This window comes from Lissotriton vulgaris, chromosome 3_1, assembly GCF_964263255.1.
Source record: "Lissotriton vulgaris chromosome 3_1, aLisVul1.2, whole genome shotgun sequence".
In the NCBI taxonomy this organism is placed as follows: Eukaryota; Metazoa; Chordata; class Amphibia; order Caudata; family Salamandridae; genus Lissotriton; species Lissotriton vulgaris.
The window spans coordinates 1,360,107,956-1,360,133,335 of NC_141689.1; the positions used below are offsets into that span (position 1 = coordinate 1,360,107,956).

Sequence of the window (25,380 nt, forward strand, 5' to 3'; positions counted from 1 at the left end):
GTGGGCTTATTAAGTAAAGGAGCTAAGGAAACTGCTTCATCACAACTGCCTTCCAAGATCACCTGAAATGGATTGGAAGAAGAAGAGTAACTACTTCATTACCCAAGGGCCCTTCTGTTTCCATCTCTATTGGAAGCCTCTAACCCTTGTAGCAGGACTGGAAGGCATTGCCTTCATTGTACAAATGTGATAAAAAGGTACGCACAGTGGTAACTCCTGGCCACAATTGAGTAAGGGGGATTGTGCTTTAACAGAGGAGGTACAGGCAAGTAGCATTTTCTCGCTTATATCAACAGTTCCAGCTCTCAATTACCTGAGAATCGATAAACCTAGATAAGACCGATGAGGAAAAAAATGGGAAGCATCAGCACAACCAAGTATTGTTGCAAAGGAAATAGAACAAAAAGTATTGCATTACAGCTTCAAAGCCACTTCCTGTAATAACGCACAGTCTTTCACGTTTATAGTGGCAAAGGGGTGAGAGCTTGATCTTCTGAGATGATTTGGTTTGATGAAACAGAGACTAGTTATTTCTGCTTGGCTTACCCGTTACAAAATTACCAAAGAAAAAAAGGAGAGTAAAAATAAATGGGCAAGTCTGGTTGACCCTTTAACTGTGGAATCCTCACCTTTCGAATTTCCCTAGGCGCCAGACTAGACCCATCATTTTTTTATAGCAATAGGCACCGCTTGAAGGCAGGTGGCACTATCACACTCTATAGTGGCCTTGCTTACCCTCTGAAAGGGATAGCTGTAAATAAGTACCATTTTGGTATGATTACGTCAGTCTACATTTTAAGTATTTCATGCCCTAAGAAGCAGATCATCAGATACAAAATTAAAGAATGAAAATGTGTAAAACCAAACTTGGAATCTTTAAATAAACCTAAACGTCCAAGACAGAATGTTGAGAAGAAGGGCAGTGAGAAATCTGCAGTTATAGTATCAACCTCAAATAGTTTTAAAGATATAGGTAATTTGTTTTTCTGATGGATATTTTCAACTGCAGATCAATCAACATTTGAATGGAAACTAAAGCAGTATCTCCCAAAAGATGGAGGGTCTGAGGGCTAGACTTACACCAGGAAGTAAGGGGTGGTGAATGTGTGTAAGGGCTCCCATGTAGAAGTCTAGCAGAAGTTCAACAACTGAACACTCTCACCAGAGCCACCCTGGTGGCCTTAGCTCTGGTGCAATGGGTCCAAAGACCCTCAGAAGGCAATTCGTTGGCCCAAAAATAGCATATATGAATGCACAGGACGATCCACCTTGACAAGATTCATTTCAGGAGCCCTTTCCCTTCCTACGACTAGCAAGTGCCCTCAATGTACAAGCTCTTTTTGGGTCCAGTTGATAAAACATCTCTTCCTGCTTTAAGAGGTGAGGTGGAATGAAAAAGGAAGGCATAGCGCTGCACTGTACTACATGAAAGTGCAATACCATTTTCAGCAAAAGTGAAGCACAAGTTTGCAACACCAACTTATCTGGAAAAATGTGTTGTATAGAGGTTGCATTAATAGCCCCAGCAGGTCGCAGATACAGCAAGCATAAGTAACTGCAATGAGAAATACAGCCTTGATTGTTAGTAGTCTCAGAGGACAACTGTGTATGGCCTCAAATGGTGTACACATTAAGAACATATGGACCATATTAATCTCCCACTGAGGTAAGAAGAAGGCTGTAGGGGCAGTGGCATGAGTGCCAGGCCCTTCAAAAAACACAACTGATGACTTGAATAACAGGGGTGTATCAGGCAAACATGGAAATGCTAAAATAGGGCAATAAATATATATTTAAACAGTGCCTCCTGCAAAGTCTTGCTGGGCCGAAGAGAGAACAAAAAAAATAATCTAACAATTTGGTCTGCAGAGGATGAACTTGATGTATCCGTGCCATACTACAACTTTGCACAACGACTGGAACAAATAGATTTGGTTGGTGAGCACCTAGCTGATAACATATTCTCTACTTCAGTAGGTGCACAAATCTATTCAATTGTTGCTGGTCAATCTCCATGCAAGGAGGTGTAGGAGGCTGGGATTCTGGGGCAGGGTCCTGCACTGTTGAGGTCTTCTCAAAGAGGTGGCTAGATCGTGGAGGTAAAGAACAATTTACTTACCTTCTGTAACGATGTATCTGGTAGAGACATAGTCTTGCCGCAGATTCCTTAACTTAGAATATCCCCAGGCGTCAGACTGGTCCGAAAATGTTGCGCAGCGCACCTCTGCGCCGCCCTGACGTGGTCCATGGACGTGACGTCAGCGGAGCCATATATCCCCGCCCCGGCTAGCCGACATCAGTTTTCGTCAGAAGACTTTTCCGCGTCAGAACGCGAAGCCATCACCAAAAACTGTGAAAATATGGGAACAGTGTGCAGAAAAAGAAAAAACAAGTTATGGTGAATAAACATCACCATAGAAATACAATGCCAAGCACTGTATACTGTAAACTGAAGGAGGGAAAGAACAGAGCACCACTCTGAGAAGAACCGCCGCAAGGGTAAAGTGCCAACCTCCCCCGGAGGCAGAAGAAGTTTTAGAGCATAGGCAGGATAGACCCCAAGCCTGTGTCACCAGAGGCACAAGACCCACCATTGAGCTGTAGCTCCTCTGTGAACCATCACAGCAGCCGGCAGAAAGGCTGCAATCACAAGAAATGACAGTGAAGGACAACCAGTCCGAAATCCAGGAGCAAGGACAAACTACTATAAAGTGTCACCTAAAAGAAGACGACAAATCCAAATAATGGATCTGCCAAAGGCAGCTTTATCAGAGACTGCAACCGCTGGGGAGCAGGGAGGCAAGAGACCTCAATCGGTGGAAGAAGATAGAAGGGAGAATTAGACTCACATCGGACAACCCAGGGTAAGGGTTGTAAAAGACATGTCATATGAGCATACCGTCCAATCACAAGAATGGGCAGAGCAAAGCCATGAACAGAATGTAGCCTCGTAAGTCTGAGTGAAGAGAAATGTCACCAAGCAGAGGAATAAAGCCGCCCAAGGGATGCGAAGGCAAGAAGCCCAACCTGAAAAGGTTGTCGCAGGACGGAGAGGACGGGCGGGCGTCAAGGAATCTGTGGCTAAACTATGTCTCCACCAGATACATCGTTACCGAAGGTTAAGTAACTTGTTCATCTGATAGAGACGTCTAGTCACAGATTCCTTAACTTAGAATAGATACCAAAGCCATACTCATAGAGGAGGCGGGACTGCGACTAAACCCCACCAAGGTCCAGAAAGAACCTAGTGGTCAATAACATGACCAAAGGAGTGTGGTTTACCAAATAACGAAACACAGTGGAGACAAAACGACAGCGCAGCCAACCATCAGACCCCTGTGTCCTGAAGAGAGCAGGAATTAAGGGAAGGCTACGGCACCACAGCCCATCCAGAATAACATGAAAACCCCCATATGTAGAGGGGATGAGAGAAGAAAAACACCAAGACAAAACGCTTGCACCTGAGTGAAAAAAATGCCGAACCTTGAAAGAGGCGTGAAGGATCCACAGGATCCAAGGCGTCGACAAGAAGCCAGGGTTAGCCCAGTTAATAACTCAAACAGCGTACATCAGTGTTAAACCTGCTCCCGTAAAGATACGAAGGCAGCAGAACACCGGCCCCTGCCCAGCACGGGGCGACTGTTAGATTTCCATGAGAGCGCCTCCAGGATTAGTAGTCATGAGGAATGATCTAGGACTACAACACCCAGAAGTCTTAGCAGCATCATGCTCAAGGGGCGTGTCTATATAGGAGTGCACTCCTGTAACTCCTTGTCGGATATTCTGGCTGTTTTCAACCTCTGAGGTATCCTGTTCGATCTTGTGCTTTGGTACCGTCTTTCCTACGGTACATTCCTGCTTTGCTTTCTTGTTGGAGTTGAAATATCGAATCGGCATTCTAGCCTGTCTGTTCACGCTTTTGTCCTCTGTTGGAGAGTCACTGTGAACTCATGCAGAGGACGATTTGGTAAGGCGGAGCAGTTGCGGAATTGCTTGCGTAGTATTTGCCCTCCGTTGGAAGAGCCCCTGGACACCGGCTCATGCGGAGGACGAATAGTGTTTCCTCACTGGCTTTGGTAGGTTTCTGTTACCTTATTAGAATTGCAACGTGTTGCCCTCCGTTGGCGAGTCGCGATTCTTGCGGCTCATGCGGAGGACGAAAACTCTACTACCAGGGAGTTCCATACCTGGCTGGGTAATCGGCGTCTTCTTTGGCTGATCCTACGTTCCGCATGTTACATGGAGGAAGGTGTGTGAGGCAACACATTATTCCTACTACCAGTTCACGGAACAACGTAGGTCATTTGTGATATCGAACTTGGAACCTTCACTGGTATTGATCTCTTGAGTCATTATCAAGGTACTGTAACCTTTCATTACGTTCTACGGGTGAATTAACCCATTAGTGATTTTGCGTTTTTTACAACATTATCTTCAGAGTATTCCTGGGCTACCAAGGCGTTCAAGACATTTCACTTCTCTGTTTATTGCATTACAGTGAGGGTATGTACAAGCAGTACAAAGTTCAGAAGATGTTCTATATGAGGGTATACAGAGAGTAAGAGTTGTTGTTCTTGTGTGTTACAGTGAGGTGAGAAGTAGCGCAATATTGATCCGCCCAGGGTTTGATGGTCACGAAGAGGCTTATCTTCTACTTATACAAATATGTTTCTTTCTTTTACAGGTGTAGTGTGTATATAAAGTACAAATGGTGGTTGGCTTAAGTGGATAAGGAATATCACTGAGATATTAGAATTGTTTCAAATATTGTGTTTTGTCATTTCAGATCTCCTTCCCCGCTGTTCCCTTCCTTTCCCGCCCTCATTTGATTCTTCCTTAACCCACGGCTATTACAGCATTCGGGGTTTGAATAGATCAAGAGGTGGCACTATTTAAGCATCACACTGATCCTGAGGAATGAGAGGAAAACAGCGACATGGAAGAAAAACACACCTAGTAAGAGACTGACATGAAAAGAAAGTGCAGCGCCTCGCATGGAGTAGAACTGAACCTTATGGTGTGAAAAAAACGCAGGATGCGGCAGTCGAAAAAGTCAACCCAAAGGACCGGATAAGTAGTATGGTGGAGAAAACGCATAGCGCCACCACGTGTACCACAGAGGAAGAGTACTGTGGAGACCCTTACCAGACAGAGATGTGGAGAGCATTGAAAGAATGCTCATACACAGCCCGAAATACGCTCATACGCGGCCAGAAGTAACACCAGGGAGCAAGACCGCAGGAACAGCCGAGATGCAGCTAATAACGAGAAGCAACGGCCGCACAAGCCATGAGGAATAACATGGCACATAACAGCCTCGAGAAGATGCTGAAACCCGTCCAAACCCAGGCACTCTGGTTCGCTTAAAAGTACCTTCAGTTTATACAGCAAGTGGGACTAGTCTAGGTTTTAAGCAGCGTCTGCAGTCAGTCCGGAAGAGAGAGCAGCCCTCTAGCAGGACAATTTAGAAGAAAAGACCAGCCTAACTAGGGAGTACTTAGGACCAACTCACGGGTCCTAGACGTCAGGAAGATCGGGGTACAAGGAGAACCAGCTCCACGAGTCCACCACATTTAAGAGTGCCAGTGGAACGTAGGAATCAGCGGGGATGTGGAGAAAACTGCTGGGGAACAAGCCAAGGGCCACAACACCCCACAACGAGAGGTCCACAGCAACTACCTACTGGGGAGAACCCAGGAGGGGCTAGCACCAAAAGAAAATAGAACTAGACCCGTAGTATTACAGACAATAGGGGGATGCGACCCTGCGTAAAGCAGTAAAATGAGGCATATAAGTCCCAGAGGAATACCTACAATGAAAACTCCACAGGAGGGTACGAAAGCAAAGGCAGAAACTTGCCACCAGCCAATACCCCACATAGGGCAAGGGTCAACCCCTGACAAGAAGGGGGGGGGTCCTCTTGGCAAAACAGACAGTCAGAGGACTTAAAAACAAAAACGACGCAGCCGTATGGCTATATAGACAATATAGAGGCACCAGCCTGCCTCTGATAAAAAACTTGCTGTAAAGGAAGACTGCAACCAAGATGAAGTCAGCTAGTCAGTGGCGCAGCATAATTACGGAAGCACTGACAGAAGCCTGGAGGTCGCAGATTCAGCATGGGACCCAAAAAGATCTATCCTGTCAAATGGCATGTTCTGGAGGCTCTCCCGGATATTATCAGGGAAGCGGCTGTCACGCATTCAGACATGATGGCGCAACGCCACCAACCTTGCAAGAGCACGGCCACAGAGTCTGTGGTATCCAGAGAGGAGTGTATAGTAAAATGAGCCATTTCCTTGCCATGAAGGACAAGACGGAGTAACTCCGGGCGCAATTCCTCCCGAAGAGAAGGAAGAAAGTTAGCCACCGAGTCCCAGAGTGCGGAGGACGCACGTGCAAACACGCATGTATTGTTTAAAGCGCAGATGGCCGCGCTAGAAGAAGCAAACAGCTGTCTGCCACATGCATTCAGCCACCGGGATTACCAGGTTGGAGGAAACAAAGGCAAAGTGGAGGAGCCTTGTAAACCAAAAGCCGCCTGAATTACCAGGCACTGAGCAGCAGGATGGAGGGACAGGCAGAGTGGATCCCCCGGGGCAGGAAGGTGCCTACCGGCAATGGACGATCAATCGGGACTCCAGAAGAGGGCCGTACCCATGTGCCACGCTTGACTTACAATAAAGCACCACAAAGGGGTAGCAAGGGTTCCACTGTAATGGTCTCGAGATGGAGCAGATCCGTTAAGGGATCGGAAATGAGGGGTACCACAGGAGGCTGAAAGCCAAGAATAGCAGCTGCCCTGGCGATAGCCCGCGCATAGGCGGGCCCCAACTCATTAATCACCGTAGGAGGGGACAAGAGGCTGTCTGTAGGAGACGGTTGGAGGCTAATTCTCCGAGTCGCCATAAAGAGAAGGGCTGGGGAATGACCTGAAGGCCATGCCACACTAGGAACCTGCACCAGTGGCTCCAGACCAGGGGAAGCAACAGCATCCAAAAAGGCTGTAGGGCAGTGATTCCCAAACTTTTGACTCTTGAGGACCCCCATGGAGTCACCACTGGAAGCCGGGGACCCCCAAGCAATTTCTATGAGTTACATTTCAAACAGTAATTAGAAAAAAAAAAACATGTGTGCACACAAAACAAATACTCAAAGTACTAAGGATTTTGGGGCCAGATGAACGACACATTGCGAGTGGCAAATTGTGAGTCGCTAAATGAAATGTACAACAGTGTGTTTAACAATGTTTGGGAGTTCCAATGGGGTCGCGAATTGCGAGGTTCATTAATATTAATGAGCCTCGTGCAATTTGCGAGCCCATTGGGAATGCCAGCCCTCCCAGTGATGGTGGCCTTCTGGGCTCTGCAGGCCACCATGTCTCGGACTGCTTTTAAATAAAGCAGTTTAAAAAAAAAAATGCAGCCTGTTTACTATTCATTTAAAAAAAAAAAAATGAAATGTTTTCGTTTTATTTTCTAAGGGCAGGCAGAGGTCCCTGGGACCACTGCCTGACCTAAAAAAATAATTTTGCAAGCATTTGCGAAGGGGAAGGGGTCCCTGGGGACCCCTTTCCATTTGAGAATGCATTACCATCTACTTGAAGTTGGTGGTAATTGTGAGTGTTTTGCGACCGCAAAACATTTGTACATGGTTTTGAGACTCGCTATTTGGAAAGGAATGCCCCTTCCGAATAGCAAGTTGCAAAACCTATTTAGAGAGTCGCAAACAAATTGCGACTTGCGAAATAGGCTATGTACATGGCCCAATAGGTTTTTGCATGCACAAACGGGTTTGCGAACCCGTTCGCGCATATCAAAAACAGATCGTACATCTGGCCCCTAGTATTTTATATTGAAGTAATAGCCCTTCTGTCACATGTATTTCATTTGTTTTGTAGCATCTCTCATACCATTGTAGGATGTCAGAGCACTTTACATCACACACATATAGAGACATTGAATTATACATGTAAATCAGTGTATATAAAATGTTTAAAGAGTGCTTGGTCTGGAAAAGCACAAACTCAGGATTCAGAGCGTAACACTGTGGCTAGCATTGACTTTAACATTAAAAATGTATTTCCACCCAAATATATCTTTTTAGCAGCATCAGGATAATGAATAACTGGGACAAAATATAAGTTACTAACTGGTACCATGCAGTTTGCAAGCAGCTCTTTGATGACAGTTTATAGGTCCCTCTGCTAGATTATGATTGTCACTTATGAAGTGCACAGTAACAAAAGAATCTCTGTGACAAAAGCAGTAACCACGAACCTAGGCACATAAAATGCTACTTTTTAAGATGCATGTTACACGTTTTTTGCAGTAGGCACATTAACCCTCTCTGCTACATTAGTTAAATCAAAGCTGCCACTGAACAAAACTCTCCTCGCTCTCCAGCAGGTACATTAATCACTGGCATTCTCTTGACACTTTTATTGTTGCTGGAAAGCTGCTAATTATACAAGAAATGTTTTTGTGCTTTTAAAACTGTTGCCTATGGACCCCCTGGGAATGTGTCATGAACCCCTGGGGGTCCGCGGACCACAGTTTGGGAAACACTGCTGTAGGGGATACCAGTGTCACTCGACCCTGCCGAGGGGACAGAAACGAGGAATCCGGAGCAACCCAGGCATGGGCATGGGCGTTGATGAAAGGATGGGCACCGGCAGAGATGGATTTGTTGACAGTGGCGTCTGTGGGGGCCGCGTCGGAGTCGACAGGACGTCGACGGCCTCCACGAGGGATCCACCCTCGACGCTGACCTGCGTCGGAGGAAGTGAGCTGGGCGTGACCTTGAGTGATGAGCCCGGTTTTGGGTCGGACGTGGCGCCTAGCTCGGCTGAGTTGACGCCACTCCCGCCGTCCGGCCAGGAAGCCGCACAGGACTATGCATTGACTGGCGGTGAGAGCCTGGCGTCGAACCCAGCGTTGCCGGCATCCCCGATGCCGCCTTCGTCGTCCATGCAGGAAGCCGCACAGGTCTATGCGCTGACTGACTAAGAGAGCCCGGCGTCGAACGCGGCCTAGCCGACGCCGATTCCGCCGTCCATGCAGGAAGCTGCACAGGGCTATGCGCTGACTGGCGGGTTGTGCCAGAGCGACCAGGATGGTCTGGGCCACGGCCCAACGTCATCGCCTTGGAGTCGGTGTACACAACCCCGGTCGAGGAAGGATCTGCCGACGAGGTCCCGGCCTGAGTACCCACCGCATCTGTGGGGCTCAAAGGTGCGCCAGCGAGAGAAGGAGACTCAAAGTAGGACTGAAGAGCCCGGGAGTAGGACTCCATTTGGGCGCGCATCACTCCAACTCCTGGGAAGTGAGGGTAGGGAGGAGGTGACCTCCGGGCCCCCATAGCTGACCCTGTACGAGAGGAGTGGACGCCAGCGGCACGCCTACGAGAGCTGGACCTCAGTGGACGCTTGTGGCTCCGGTTACCTTTCTTAGGGCGCCGGACACTGAAGCGGCTTCGGGAGCGAGCCCCCTCTGGAGAGGGAGAGCGGCGACAATAAGAAACTGGCCTGGACAGCCGCGCGGCCAATAGCATCATACGGCGTTCAAGAAGGGACTGCGGCTTCATCTGTTGACAGTCGCTGCATTGCTTGGAATCGTGGTGCACACCAAGGCACCACATGCAAATAAGTTGCGGATCAGTGCCCGACATCTGATACGCACAGGCCTCACAGGCTTTGAACCCGGAGGGCATTGCACACTGTTCCGGTACGACACCAACTGTGTCGGGAAGGCCCAAAAGTAGGCCAGGAACTGCTGGTTTCCCTGATCCGCGTTGTGACGCGGAAAAGAAGAAAACTGATGTTGACGCGCTGGGGCGGGGTATATATGGCTCCGCTGACGTCACGTCCATGAACGACATCAGGGCGGAGAAGTGCGGCGCCACCCCCCGGCACGCAGAGGTGCTGCTGGGCAACATTTTCTGGACCAGCCCGACGCCTGGGGATTTTCTAAGTTAAGGAATCTGCGGCTAGACGTTTCTATCACATTGCTCATACTCAAGAATCAGGGTAACACTTTCCTGATTAAATCTGAAACTATCAGGATGATCTGAGCCAAGTCTTTCCTGATTTTCTTTACAACTTGAAGATTGAGAGGCAAAGGTGGAAAGAAATACAGGAGTCCAGCATTCAACTGCAAGCAGAATGCCTCCATGGGAACCTCTTGGAGGAAACCTCAGAGTGCGATAAAGTGACACTGCATGTTCAGTGGTGGCAAAAAATATCTAACCATGATGTTCTGAGCCAACATCTGATGAAAATATCATTTGTAGTCCACCAGTTGGCACCTACTGAGCTCGTTCACCATCATGTTGAGTGAGCCCACTAAATGATTGGTCATGCAGGAGATCCCTTGAAGGTGTGTCTGGCCCAGGGACATTTTTTTTTGGAAGGAATGAGTCAGGTTGTTAACATTTATGTCTATTGAGTAATCTAGACGCTGTTTAAATCAAAAATTCTACCAGATCATCATTATTCAAATTATTTATTTGTATTTCATCTTTTGATTTTTTTCTTCTCTTCCTTTTTTTTCCTCTTATTTCATTTCTATTGTTTATACATATATTAACGCTTTTTTGAACACATTTTTTACATATAATACATTTTGGTTACTATACAATAGAAAATATTTAAAACATTCAACAATACGCAGAGATTATTCCTTTCAACGCGTTTCGGCCGTTCGCCTTCCTCAGGAATTCTGCATATTTCTTTTCTTAATCAATAGTAGCTTAGCTATTCAGACTTTATAGCGTGTAAACTGGAATTATAGCGTCTCCTGCGAGCGTGGTGTGAAGCCAAATTATTTCCTGAATATTGTCGTAGCTACTTAATATATATTCGGATATGGTTCATGTTCAGTTGCATCAGGAGTGGTACTCTTTTGGGGTGTTCTGGATAGTGCTTCTGTATATGCGTGGCTGCTCCGAGTATGAATCTTCTTTAACACGTTAATGGTATCATCGCCTTTATTAATTGGACTTGATGTCAACTCGTCTTTTGCCTCTGTAGGTTCTTCTGACTTCAGCTTTTTATATTGTACATTAAGTGGTGTCCCTCCTATAAATGCGGTGGCTGTTTGCAGCGTTTTGGCCTCTGCTCTGTTTATACATCCACTATGTAGGTGCCGATACGCGGGGATGTCGACCCGTGTTTTGCCTCTTAGGAATATTCTAGCTTCCGCTTTTTGAATTGGGCATAACGTCGTATCCCTCCTGTCGATGCAATGGATTTTCTTTACAACTTGAAGATTGAGAGGCAAAGGTGGAAAGAAATACAGGAGTCCAGCATTCAACTGCAAGCAGAATGCCTCCATGGGAACCTCTTGGAGGAAACCTCAGAGTGCGATAAAGTGACACTACATGTTCAGTGGTGGCAAAAAATATCTAACCATGATGTTCTGAGCCAACATCTGATGAAAATATCATTTGTAGTCCACCAGTTGGCACCTACTGAGCTCGTTCACCATCATGTTGAGTGAGCCCACTAAATGATTGGTCATGCAGGAGATCCCTTGAAGGTGTGTCTGGCCCAGGGACAAACAGCCTCCGGGGACAGGATCAGTAACCTCACACGCCCTCACTGATGCAGTACCACATGGTGGTTGTGTTGTCCATTAAGACCTGAACCAGATTTCCCTTTATGGACATGAGGAAAGCCTTCAAAGTCAGCTGAAAGGCATAAATCTCGAGGAGGATAATGTGGTGACCAAAAGCCACTGATCTCCATCGCTCAGTCCACCCCAAGTAAGATGCATCTTCCCAATTGAGAGCTCTGCATGTGGTAGGAAGAATGGCCTGCCGCAATCGCTAACCATCGAAGATCCCAGGATGCCTAAGACATGCGGATGTCTCCCAGTAGGCCAGCACAGTCCATTACCCACTGTAGGCAGAGGTTCCACTGAAAGGCCTTTATGTGCCAATGGACATGTCCCAAGTAGTTTGGTCTGATGTGCCTACTCGATTGTCCTCAAAGAAGTTGGCTGAGGTTGTACCTACTCTTCCCGTAGCTTAGGATCTAGTAGTAGAGTGCGGTCAACTGTCTATCTGGGTTGTGATTTATTTATTGTGGTTTGTAGAGTGAGGTGTACTGCCGAATGGTCAGACAGATGTGCTGGTAGATGGTCTATAACTTTAATGTTGCTATGCAGGCTTTTGCTCATCAGGAAGTAATCGATTCTGGATCGGTGTCCTAGTTTTTTATTATGAAGAGTAAAAGGAAACCCTTTGTTGCCTTTCTCCTTCCACATATCTATCAAGCCTAGGTCTTTTTTGTAAATCCCTTGCCATTCTCTCATCTTGGGTAAATTGTCTTGCCTTCCTGGAGGGGATCTGTCCAATTTTGGATCCAGAATAATGTTGTAGTCACCCCCCAGTAATATCGGAGCAGTTGTTGATAGTAACTCTGTGTATAACCTATGGAGGGGGTTTGAGTCATCTGTATTAGGTCCATAGTATCCTGCTATGGTAAAAGTATTGTCATGTATTCTTACCTTAGCTAAAGCCCATCTGCATTTGCTATCCACTACCTTGTGCTCAACTTTTGCATTAAGTGATTTTTTAAAGAGAATTGAAATGCCCTTGGCATTGCAGTCTTGGTTGGTACATATATAGGTGTCCACCCAGCTAAGGTTTTTCACTATTTGTTCCCATTCTGCCTTCAAGAGGTGTGTTTCTTGTAGTATGATCACTTCATTATCCACTTCCTTTAGGTATTCTAGTATCCTTCTCCGTCTGCTACTTGTTCTGAGCCATGAGAGAATTTTGAATTCTTTAGTTGTCGTCATCACGCTTATTTTTGTGGGTACTTTGTGGGTACTTACGCTTATTTCATTTTCAGTCCCTGTAAAGTCCTATTTTAGATGCTGAGGACATTTTTTTCTATTTTTTTCCCTAGTTTGCTCCCCACCCATGGTGTCTTTTCGGTTTGTTTTTTTATTTTTTTGTGACGTTCATTGATGCGCACCTCGAGGAAGCCTCCAATCTTTTTTTTGGGCGGTATTATTCGCCCTTTTTGAGCTCCATGGTTTGCCTTGTTTACATATTTTTTCCTGTCTTAACTTACAGTCTTGGTCCGCAGCTGCTCCTTCATTTGCTCTAAGAAAGTCTCTACCTCACTGGGCTCCCTTATATTATACATTTTGTTTCGCCACATGATCCTCAGCACAGCAGGGAATTTCATCTGGACTGTGGCTCCGAGGGACTTTAGCTCTTGCATAAATTGTCCTAACTCCCACTGTCTGTCCTGGGTGGCTTTAGACATATCAGAGCGAATCCTGAAGGACCAATTGTCTTTATTTAGGGAGCTGCTCTTTAGACCTTCACTTAATAGTTTTTCCTTTAGTGTATATGTTTTAAAGTTTATTAAGAACTTCCTTGGTGTCCTTCTCTCTTTACTCTTTCCAAAGGGGTCTCGGTGTACCCTCTGTATGTCGTCAGCCAGGTTTGTCTCTTTAGTCCAGGGGAAGTGTTCTTCAAGTAGTGAGATGGTGCACAAGTTACTACTTGCGTAACGATATATCTGTAAGAGACATTAGTTAGTGATAGATTCCTTACCTTAGAATATCCCCAGGCGTCAGACTGGATCCGGAAACTTTTGCGTAGCAATACCCCTGCGCGCTGGTAGGCGTCGTCTGCGGCTCCGCGTCCGTCGTCGGCGTCGTGAGCGCCGGGATGACGTCGTCGGAGTACTTAGACGGCGCTCATGCGCGCTGACGTCAGTTCTGATAACACAGCTTTTCCGCGCCAGATACGCAGAGCCATGATAGAACTAACACTGGTGCCATGAAACTAGGGCCCTGAAAGGGGATGACCTTAACCCTAGATATCGGTTCGCAGAACGGGGAGGATGGGTGGGCGGTAAGGAATCTATCACTAACTAATGTCTCTTACAGATATATCGTTACACAAGTAGTAACTTGTGCATCTGAAAGAGACACGTTAGTGATAGATTCCTTACCTTAGAATAGATACCCCAGCAATACCAACCCCGTGGTGGTGGGTCTGCGAACCAATATCACACCAGAAAGTCCTGGAGGACGGAACGGCCAAAGAAGCCATCCCTCCGGACTTGACTGTCCAGGCAGTAGTGTCTTGCGAACGTGTGCAGCGAGGCCCACGTGGCTGCCTGACAGATGTCCTGCAGGGGGACACCTCGGCCCAGGGCAGTTGTCGTTGCCGTGGCCCGAGTGGAGTGAGCCCGCAATCCAGCCGGGGGCTCCTTCCTCGCCATGGAGTAACATGCTTGGATACACAAGATGATCCACCTAGAGATGGTCCTCTTGTGCACAGCCTTACCCTTCTTCGCGCCCACGTAACCAACGAAGAGTTGGTCATCCACCCGGAATTGGCGTGTGCGATCTAGGTAGTAGGAGAGCGCACGTTTTGGATCCAGACGGTGGAGCCTCTCCTCCTATTTCGAGGGATGCGGAGGCGGAAAGAAGGTGGGCAAAGTGATGGACTGCCCGATGTGGAAGGCCGTGACAACCTTGGGCAGAAAGGAAGGACGTGTACGTAACACCACCTTATCAGGATGAACAGACAGGAAAGGTGGAGAAGAAGAAAGAGCCTGGAGCTCACTCACCCTCCTGGCAGAGGTGATGGCAACCAGGAAGGCCGTCTTTAGAGTAAGGAGACGAAGAGGGCAGTTATGAAGTGGCTCAAAGGGAGCACACATCAGATAGGTGAGAACCAGATTCAAGTCCCACTGGGGCATCACGAAGGGAACAGGAGGGAACATGTGTGTGATGCCCTTCAGAAATCTACTCACAATAGGGGACTTGAATAAAGAAGGTTGATCTGGTAGCCTCAAGAAGGCTGATAGAGCAGAAAGGTACCCTTTAAGAGTGCCCAGAGCAGAGCCCTGCTGGGCAAGGGAGAGAAGAAAGAGCAACACTTCCGAAAGGGGTGCAGAGAGAGGATCCACAGCCTTTGCTGTGCACCATGCCACAAATCTGTTCCACCGGCAGGCGTATACCGACTTTGTGGAGGGACGCCTGGCTGCCAGAATGATATCACAGACTTCGGGAGGCAAGTCAAATGGCCTCAACTGCCGCCGCTCAATCTCCAAGCTTGTAGGTGGAGACTGGACAGGTTCGGGTGCAGGACCGTCCCCTGCTGCTGCGACAGAAGGTCCTCCCGAAGAGGCAGACGAATCGGGGGATCGACTGACATGCTGAGTAGCTCGGGATACCAGTATCTTCGTGCCCAGTCCGGAGCCACAAGGATGACCTGGGCCCGGTCGCGCCTGATCTTCTTCAGCACTCTGGGCAGAAGTGGTATAGGCGGAAAGGCGTACAACAGACCGCAGCTCCACTCGCGACGAAAAGCGTCTCCGAGCGAGTGCCGCCTTGGAAACTCCAACGCGCAGAACTGCTGACATTGCGCGTTCTCTTCTGTGGCGAATAGATCTAACCAAGGCTCTCCCCACTGTCGAAAGAGACCTTGCGCCACGTCCGAGTTCAGACGCCATTCGTGATCCATCATGCACCGGCGGCTGAGTTCGTCCGCCCTGGCATTCAGAGAGCCTGCCAGGTGTTGAACCACCAGGGTCACGCCCTGATGTTCCAGCCACTGCCAGAGGCGCAGAGCCTCCTGGCAGAGGGTCCACGACCCCACACCGCCCTGTTTGTTGCAGTACCACATGGCGGTGGTGTTGTCGGTGAACACTTGCACTACGCTCCCCTTGACAGAGGGGAGGAATGCCTTCAGTGCAAGACGAATCGCCCGCAGCTCCAGAAGGTTGATGTGGAGCCGGGACTCCGCCGGAGACCAGAGGCCTCTGATCTCCGCCTCTCCCATGTGGCCTCCCCAGCCCTGGAGGGACGCGTCCGTCACAACTACGTGCTCCGGCTGGGGTAGGGAGAGGGGTCTGCCACTGACCCAGTCGCGGTCCGTGAGCCACCACTGCAGTTGCTTCGCAGTGCCCTCTGAGATCAGGACATGATCGGACAGGTTGCCCTGATGCTGGGCCCACTGAAACTTCAGGTCCCACTGCAGAGCCCGCATCCGCCACCTGGCGTGACGCACCAGAAGGATGCAGGAGGCCATCAGCCCCAGAAGCCGCAGCGTCAACCTGACCGAGACCCGGGATAACGGCCTGAAGACAGGAATCAGAGCCTGAATATCCCGAACCCGCTGTTCGGGTGGGTAAACCCGAAACTGCGCCGAGTCGAGAACCGCTCCGATGAAGAGGAGCTTTTGAGAGGGACACAGGTGTGACTTCGGCACATTGATGGAGAACCCCAGCAAGTGCAGGAGGTCGGCCGTAGTCTGGAGGTGGCTGACGACTGACTGGGGCGAGCCCGCCTTCAACAACCAGTCGTCGAGGTAGGGGAAGACTGATATCCCCTGCCTGCGCAGATGGGCTGCGACCACCGCCATCACCTTCGTGAACACCCGTGGGGCGCTGGCAAGGCCGAAGGGGAGCACGGTAAACTGAAAGTGCTCTTGGCCCACCATGAACCGTAGGTAACGCCGGTGGGCCGGCAGGACGGGGATGTGAAAATAGGCGTCCTGCAAGTCCAACGCTACCATCCAGTCTCCCGGGTCCAGGGCAGCCAGGACCTGAGCCAAAGTGAGCATCTTGAACTTCTCCGTCCGGAGGAAGCCGTTGACGTTCCGCAGATCCAAGATAGGGCGTAGGCCCCCTCTGCCCTTCTTGGGTACCAGAAAGTAGTGGGAGTAACAACCACGTCCTACTTCTGGCCCAGGAACGCGCTCGATGGCCCTCTTGGCCAAGAGGGCCGAAACCTCCTCTTGCAGAAGTTGCAAGTGATCCCCCGACACACGGTGGTATTGAGGTGGCATGGATGGAGGGGAAGACTCGAAGGGGAGGGAGAAACCCCTTCGGACAATTTGCAGCACCCACCTGTCCGAAGTGACTGTATGCCAGTGGGAGAGGTGATGGCGAACCCTGCCTCCCACAGGCGTCACATGGGCCTGAAAACTCGGACTAGGAAGGTTTTGAGGCGGGGGCTGCTGAGGGAGGTGTGGACTGGCCTCGCCGCTGGCCCCGACCACCGCCACGGCGGTTCCCACAGCCGCCACCGCGTTGCTGAACATTCTGCGGCGCGTGGCTGACGGTCCGTGGTGGGGCACCCCTTCCGTGGCCACGAAAGGAGCGAAAGGCACCCGATTGCTGGCGTGGGGCCGTAAGGCCCAAGGACTTGGCCGTGGCCCTGGAGTCCTTGAAACGTTCCAGCGCATGGTCTGCCTTGTCGCCGAAGAGGCGACGGCCATCAAACGGCATGTCCAGGAGGGTGGCCTGGACATCGGCCGAGAAGTTGGCGGACCTCAACCAGGCGTGGCGTCGAACCGCCACCGTCGTTGCCATCGCCCTGCCCAGTGAGTCCGTGGTATCCAGCCCACACCGGATAGAGAAGCGTGCCGCATCTCGGCCGTCCGCAAGGGTTTGGCTGAGTTTAGCCCTGACCTCCTCAGGGCATTGTGGCAGCACCTCCGCAACCGTGTCCCACAGAGTGTGGGTGTAGCGGCCCAAGAGACAGTTGGTGTTCACAGACCGTAGCCCTAGGCTCACAGACGAGAAGACCTTCTTCCCGAACTGCTCATATCTCTTGGATTCCCTGTCGGGCGGGGCCGACGGGAATGCGGTTTGGGAGTTAGAGGCCTGGATGACCAGGCTCTCGGGGGTGGGATGGGTGGACAAAAAGCATGGGTCGCCCGGTGCCGGGCGGTAGCGTCTGGCCACGTTCCTGTCCACAGGGGGGCCTGTGGCGGGCTTGGACCAAGTGCCCAGCAGAACGTCACACAAGGCCTCATTGAACGGCAGGAGGGGCTCCGCGGAGCCGGACTGCTGTTTGAGGACCTCAGTGAGGAGATTAGTCCTCACGGCCGCGACGGGGAGCTGAAGGTTTAAGGCCTTAGCTGCCTTCGTCAACACTACGCTGTAAGCAGAACCCGCCTCCGAAGCCACAGTCGGGGGCGACGTAAATCCAGTGTCTGGCGAGGTGTCAATACCACTGGCCTCCCCAAGCTCATATGTCCAGTCCTGATGCGACTGGCAATCACGTGCCAGAGGGTCCTCGGACCCCTCCCATTGCTCCTCGTCACCTGGCTCCTGGAGACCAGGATTAACAGCCAGGGCCTCCTCGTGGAGATAGAAGTCTCCAAAGGCCGACGGAATCGGCGCCCAGCGGCGCCCCTCCGACTCCTGAGTAGGACCGTAGGAAACATTGGGGTCGGCAACCACATCGGCTGCCGGGGACGACACCTGAAGGGACGGCGCCGGCAAGGTCGTAAGGTCGACCGGCGGGGTCCCGGATCCGGGGCGGGGTCCCGGATCCGGAGCCGGATCCAGCGAGGTCGCGCGGCGCCGGGAACGAAGTCGCCAGCGGCGCCGGGGCCGAAGCACCCGACGTCGTCGGGGCCGAAGCGCCCGACCCGGAAGGACCTCCAGACGGAGCCGATCGGCCCGAAGGCGCCATGGGAACCGACTGAGGAGGGAGGGCCCTCATGGCCATGAGGTACCTCTCGACCTCCTCCTGCGACGCGCCGTGCCCAGGGACCCGAAGGTGTGGGGCAGGCGGCGACGCTTGCGACTCCCGCGGAGCCGCGTGGGCGGTGTCGCCCGAGTCCCCGGCCGCATCGAGCGAGCGTCAGGGCGGGTCGGAGGACCGATGGTGTCGCTCCGACCTCTCATGCCTCTTACCTGAGGACTTGGAACCAGACGATCGGTGTCCACTTCCGGAACGTCGATGACTCCGACCTCGCGACCTGTCCCTCGACCTCCCGTGGGACCGGGACCGGGACCTGGAGCGGCGCGGGGCCGAGTGCCTCAGCTCGAGACGCTTGCGGGACCGCTCCCGCCTAGCCTTCGACGTCAGGGCCCGGCAGTCGACGCAGGTTCGATCGTCGTGGTCGAGGCCTAAGCACTTCAGGCACCGGCGATGGGGGTCCGTGACCGACATGAGTCGGCCGCACTTCGAACAAGGCTTGAACCCGGGCATCCCTGGCACCGATAGTCGAGACAGTCGACTAAAAGAGATCAAAAAGGATCAAAAACTTTTCAGTCAAAAAGTGACTGGGGGTAGAGCTTCTTCCGGATCTGCGCTAGCTGGCGCGGAAAAAAGAAGAACTGACGTCAGCGCGCATGAGCGCCGTCTAAGTACTCCGACGACGTCATCCCGGCGCTCACGACGCCGACGACGGACGCGGAGCCGCAGACGACGCCTACCAGCGCGCAGGGGTATTGCTACGCAAAAGTTTCCGGATCCAGTCTGACGCCTGGGGATATTCTAAGGTAAGGAATCTATCACTAACGTGTCTCTTTCAGATAAATTTCTTAATGTCAGACCCTTCCAGATTTTCTGGTATATGTAAGATCCTCCAATTGTTTTTCCTTTCTTGATTTTCTAGCGATTCAAGTTTTTCTTTTATACTTCTGTCTGAGTCTCTTCGCTTTCTGATCTCCTTCTGGTTGGTGTCCACCTTTTTGCTAAGGGTTTCCACCACCGACTCAACTGCTGACACCCTATCACCCAATGCATTCATTTTTTGATCCAAGGTCTCGCATACCTCCTGAATCTTGGCTTGATTGGTTTTGGACGCTGTCAATTTTTCTCTCATCTCTCCCAGCACCTTCTCCATGAAGTTTTCCATGAGTTTTCCCGTTTGTTCTATGATGGAATGAGGGAGAGGAAGACCTAAATTGTCTGTCTGGGGCTCGTTTGCATCTGACAGTACAGGACCTTCTGGTACCTCCATTTGTGGGTCTGTGTGAGTATTCTTTTCTATGCTCATTCTCTGAATGTTGTTTCTTGGTTCTTCGGTATGCGGTAGCACTCTTAAGAGAAGACTACTCTCCGGGGTACAGGTTATGTCTCGAGATGCTGGGGAGTTATCTCTTGCTTGTGTCGGTTGCTGAACTTTAAAAAAGGATCTCAGCGAGGGGGTAATTTTTACTTTTTGATCTGTTTGGACCCCTCCTTTCTCAGACCTAGGTTTAGGTTGGCGGTCACGGTTAGCGGTGCCTCTCAATTTTCTTTTTATGCTCACTGGTAGTATCACTTGTTTGGTGGGGGGGAAGAAACTTTGCTTGGGGAACTGCCTATTCCTGAGGCAGTAACTGGATCTTGTCCCGATCCCTTCTTCGAGCTCTATTCTGAGTTGAGCATTCCCCTTTTCTCCTGTTTTAGAGCTTGATTGTGAGATTTGTACCACTGAAACCGCCACCTCCGCACACTCCGCACCCCCGGCACCCCCAATACCCTCCTTTCCTCCTTCCTTTCCTAGTGAAACCCCCTGATTACCCCCCTTGCACTCCGCATTCAGGTCTAGAGCTATGACCCCCTGTCCTTTCTTCTCCCCTCGTACCTTGCTCATGGGGTAAGAGCTGGGGTTGAAAAGAGTCCTCCGGTCTTCGTCTGTTGGGTGTGCTCGTAGCCGGTTCTTTGACTCTGCACCTCCTGCTTCTACCTTCCCGGACCAGCCAGTCGTAGGTCTGGAGTCTTCGGTGAAGGGCTCAGTTCGCTTCCCCTCCACCTGGATAGCACTGGCACTGTTAGGGGGGTTTTGTCTCTCTCTTCCGTGTATCAGTGCTTCTGGCCTCGGCAGCACTGCCTTTCGTGCCTCGGAAACAGTACTGCTCCCGATGCGCTGGTGAGCTGATGCGACCGCTACTGCTGCCGCTCTTCCCTCGGAAGAGGAAGCCGGCCCTCCCGAGCACTCTCCGACACTCCCTGTGCGCACCTGATGCTGCCGCCCAGAGCCCAGGGAAGACAATGAGACCACCGCTGGAGCCTCTGAATCCTTGCGGATAGGAGTCCCACATCCCCCGGAGATTTGCTTCGTCCAAAGTCGGTTTGATTTTCCGACCTCGAGGACCCTCACGAAACTTCAGTAGGTAGGCTTTCTTTTTGTTGTTGTTCCGCTACTGCATCGTAGCGGCTGCGGTATTGGTATGTTATAAGTTTGGTCTAGAACTGACGGAGAGCATGGAGATCCCGACCGGACTTTCTAGCCGTCCGCCATCTTCCTCCGGGTGATGCAGTTGTTGCTTCACGCTCTCCCCTAGAGGTATTGCCTACTTCTAAGGTATGACATTTACAACTGAAACTATAGCCATTCCAGGGTAGTATAGCCTCTGGAGTATGTTATTCAGCAACCAGCAGAGTGGCTTCAGTTCTTGACACTTTTTCTGCACCCAAGGATACATCTTACCACAGATTCCTACCATTATGAATGAGTTGAATTGCAGTAACAATCTACGAGGTACAATTACATAGTGCCAGTTAACCAAGGAAGACATAATACGCATCTCAGACAAAGTAGAAATCATTAAATGCCCGAGACATGGTTTTCAAAAAGTATGGAAGTATGATCATGTTATGGCGCAGAAGATGTCACCACTGGGAGTGTTGAAGGCATGTAGGACCCTAGTGGAATGGGCAAATGCCTTTGGGAGGATCTTTCCTGGCTAGGGTGTAACAGATCTCGGTGGTTAGCATGACTAATGTGAAACTGCATTTGGTCACTTGACTTGCCTTTCATGGCTTCAGCTGGACCCACAAGGAGCGGATTATCCACTCTGCACTGTTGAGGGTGGCAGATGTGATAGTACACTTGTGATTTGAAGGCAGCATTGCCACGGAGGATGATGGAGACTGTATCTAGCTGTTGATGGTATTCCCCCACATCAACCTCTGCCCCGAAAGGTGCAGTAGAGCAGCTGAGATGTCTTTTGAGAAACTGAAAAGGTTGTCTTTGCTGAGGCTGCATTGCCTTGGAGTAGGATGTATGACAGAGGAACGCATGGCTAAAACATTTGTGCCTCTACAACACAGCCAGAACTACGAATGAGTCTTAAACACACATTTCTTTATCATGCATGCCTTTTCCATGCATTTTCCTTGTAAAGGCATGATTAGTAAGGGGATATGTGTGGTTAAGATCGCCCGTACCCTGACCCACCCCCCTAAAATTCTATACCCCCTACCTCCACCTAAAGAGGCCCAAAATCTACCCTGTCCAGCCCTTATAACTACCCCTTTCTAAACCTTGCCACAGTTTTTTTTTTAATATCTCGACCCCCCCTCCACCTGGAGGCCTAAATCTTACCCCGCTCTACCTGTGAAACTACCCCTACTTCTTCCCTCCATGAGGCCTAAAACCCTTCACCCCTTAAAAAAAACTATCCAACTCCCTCACCCTGAGCCCTAAAGCCTACCCTCACTCCTAACGCCCCAACCTCTACCCTAGCCCTAAAACTACCTTAACTCCCTCGTCCGCCCTAAGCTCTAATACCAAGCCCTAAAATTATAGCCTGAAAAACCTGCCCCCTTCCAAAACTTACCCTGATCCCTCCGCATTGAGCCCTAAAACCAACACCCAGCCCATTAAAACGGCCCCACTTACCTGTCCACATCTGGAACTTCCTGTTCAAAACGCTTCCTCTCCAGACGCGTCCTCTCGGTCTCCCCGCCCATCCAGATAGCTAGACCATAAACTGCCTTACCCAAGCATACGTGTGGTTAAGGCAAGCGTGGTTTAGCCTGTGGGGAAATGGCACACATGGATCAGCCTTAAATAGTAAAGGTAGTTTACCTTGGAGTATGCCCAGAACTTTCTCGTCATTCAGCATCTCTGCATCAAATGGTATGTCAATGAGTGTGGCTTGGAGTTTTCTTATGAATCCAGAGATATGCAGCCAATCATGCCGAAACAGCATAACCTCTGTCCCCATGGATCGACCAAGGAAGTCTGCAGAGACTAGACCATGTTTCGACATTTATTGCATGAATCTAGTCAGTCATTGTCCAGGTCTATAAATACTATTTTCATCTGGTCTGTCAGGATGATTACTGTAGGTTTTACTAATTCCCATAAATTATAAATAAAGACAAGTGGCATTTGTAGAGCAGCTATCTAGGCTGCCAGAGGCAAAAAGCTGTCAAACCAGACAGTGGAGTGGTGTGGCTCACTGATTAGAGGCGGCAGACCCGGAAGCAGAGGACGGCCCGGGACCAGGGTTCAATTCCCGACGCGGCAGGGTCTTGGACCAGGGTCAGCGGACTCGATAATTCTCGCCTCGGTGCCTACTCTAACCAGAGATCACACTCTGCAAGTCTGGACATTAGCTTGCCTCATCTCCACAACGGCCCCCACATACGCCGGGGATGCCTGGTTTCACCTTGGAGATACCCAGTTGGGACCATCTCACAGGGAAAGCCAGTACGGGTTCCCCAGCGGTCTACAGTGCGGAGATACCCCATGTGGGGTGATTCACGCGCTTTACAAGACATGATTACATTAAATTACATTACAGTCAAAATTTGATTTTCTATCCCTGGGGAAGTCTTGGGTTTTGGTTCAAGGGGGACATTCACACAATCAGACTTTCTAGTGATGTTTGGGAGGACAAAAAGTGGGAGGCACTGTTTGTGGGACTAAGGCATTGGAGTATCTGTGACCTGAAAAAAGTTTCTCCAAAGAAGCCATGGCAGGATCCAAGATGGCCCTATTATATGGAAACAAGTGCTCAACCACTGATTAAGCGGTGGTTGGGATTGCAAGATCACATTAAAATATAGAGTCTTTGCCTCAGTAGAAGGCAATGGCAATTCCAAGGCTTCAGTGACTTTTCAGAATACAGTTGTTAAAGAGAAAATTTTCTCTGGAAGAAGGCCAGAGGGTTAAGGGATGTCCTTTTCCTGGTCAATTGCCCAGGCCACTTATACAAGCTAGTCTCAGTATTAGTATTATAGTGGGAAAGTTTATTATCAGCCTGAAAATCACGTTTCTCTTGGTGGCCACAGTCCTTAATAGGCATTTGGAGAGTCTCTTTGTCACAGCTGAATAACTACTTCATCCGGATGAAGCTCTAAGGCCTAGAACAGGGCTTTGCTAGGAGAATATTCTTCTCTCACCATACAAATATTTTTGTCCAACATCAACTCCTTCAATAGCATCTTCACTGACTGTGGAAGCTGTCAGAGTCAGTTTTGAAGGAGGTTCCCACAAAAGAGTTGACAGCACCTTGTTAGAATGTAACCTTGTGTTTCTGAGCATGGACTTGAGTTCTGGAAGACATGGTGCTGTGTTTGAATAGGATGGAGTTGCCAAGCCCCCTTAGTGGCCAGTCCAGGGGGTAACACAGACTTATCAAAAAGAAGAATGAGCAATAGAGGGATAATGACCAGGTCACCCTCTACTCACTGAACCATGCAAAAAGTGACATGATTATGATGAGCACTATACAGTTTCAAAATACTAAGGGCAGTCTGTTACCAATATCTGCCAAAGGCTGGCTCCACCAAATTACCAGTCCTGCCCAGTTTCAGGTTTTCTGTACTCTAAATGTTAAAAGTTAGTCAGCCCACCATACATACCCTCACAACATAAAACGAACAAGAAAAAGGTGTGACAGGTCAGAAAATACCTCACGTAAGTATAACTAAAGGAGCTGCTGACCACTCCCTTTCAAGTGTATGCTATTGTTAATCCTGGGTGTATGCTTGTCCTGATCTCTTCCAGATATATTGACAATTTGGACAGGTATCATCCTAAGCAGCGTCAGATGTACTCTTTGAAAACGTTGATCCCTTGTTGACGTTGAAAAAAATGCAACATTAAGAGAGAGAACAGAAAATGCTTAATATACCAGATAAAGATCGCACAAAGGTAGCTTGGAATAAGAAATGAGAAAAGGAAGAAATTATATAAGTTTCAATTGACAGGCTTGACTTTTACATCTAAAGGAGAATATCAGAAGCATGTGGATATGCCGGCTGCCAAGATGAAGCGGAAGCAAAAAGCTTTGAAGCACTTCAATCCAAAATTGGGCAGCCCATTCTAGAGAGTGCCTATCACACAAAGATTGGTGGTCCATTCAGTGAAGGGCTACATATACGGGGATGTTTGTGAGATCGATTTTTCCTGCAGGCTACTAGAAATACATTGTTTTGCAAAGAGTATACAGCACCTCTGTGTATTAGGCTAGAGGTGGGCTTGGCCTCAATTTCTTCTCGTCTTAAGGTAGCTCTTACATTTTGCTTTTAATTCGGGGCAGTTGAAAGAATATTGCACTATGTTATGGTAAATTAACACTCTAGGAAAGGGCAACCCTATCTGCTTGGGCCAGTGGAAAATAGTCTCACAGATCTGAACATGCATGGCAAACAGAGTCTTAGTATTCTTGTGCCCACACAGAAAGCAACACTTAAAACTTGAAATAACAGAGCGAAAAGGAAGGAGGGACATGATCAATTAGGATATCACATCCTATCAAGGAATTCCCAAAAAAGGCATTTAAAAAAAATCCAGATGGTGTTTAGCCCATCAGTGGACAATATAAATTTAAAAGTTGGGTCAATTTGCCAATAGTAAATGAAGTTGGGGGTAGGTGGA

The 25,380-nt window shown here is 49.5% G+C and overlaps 1 protein-coding gene across 3 annotated transcripts in view; it reads right to left on the bottom strand.

Annotated features, from left to right (window-relative positions):
• The window catches only part of HOOK3 (hook microtubule tethering protein 3), a 1,217,139-nt gene that overhangs the window by 332,461 nt on the left and 859,298 nt on the right, over nucleotides 1-25,380 (bottom strand). The window lies entirely within an intron of this gene.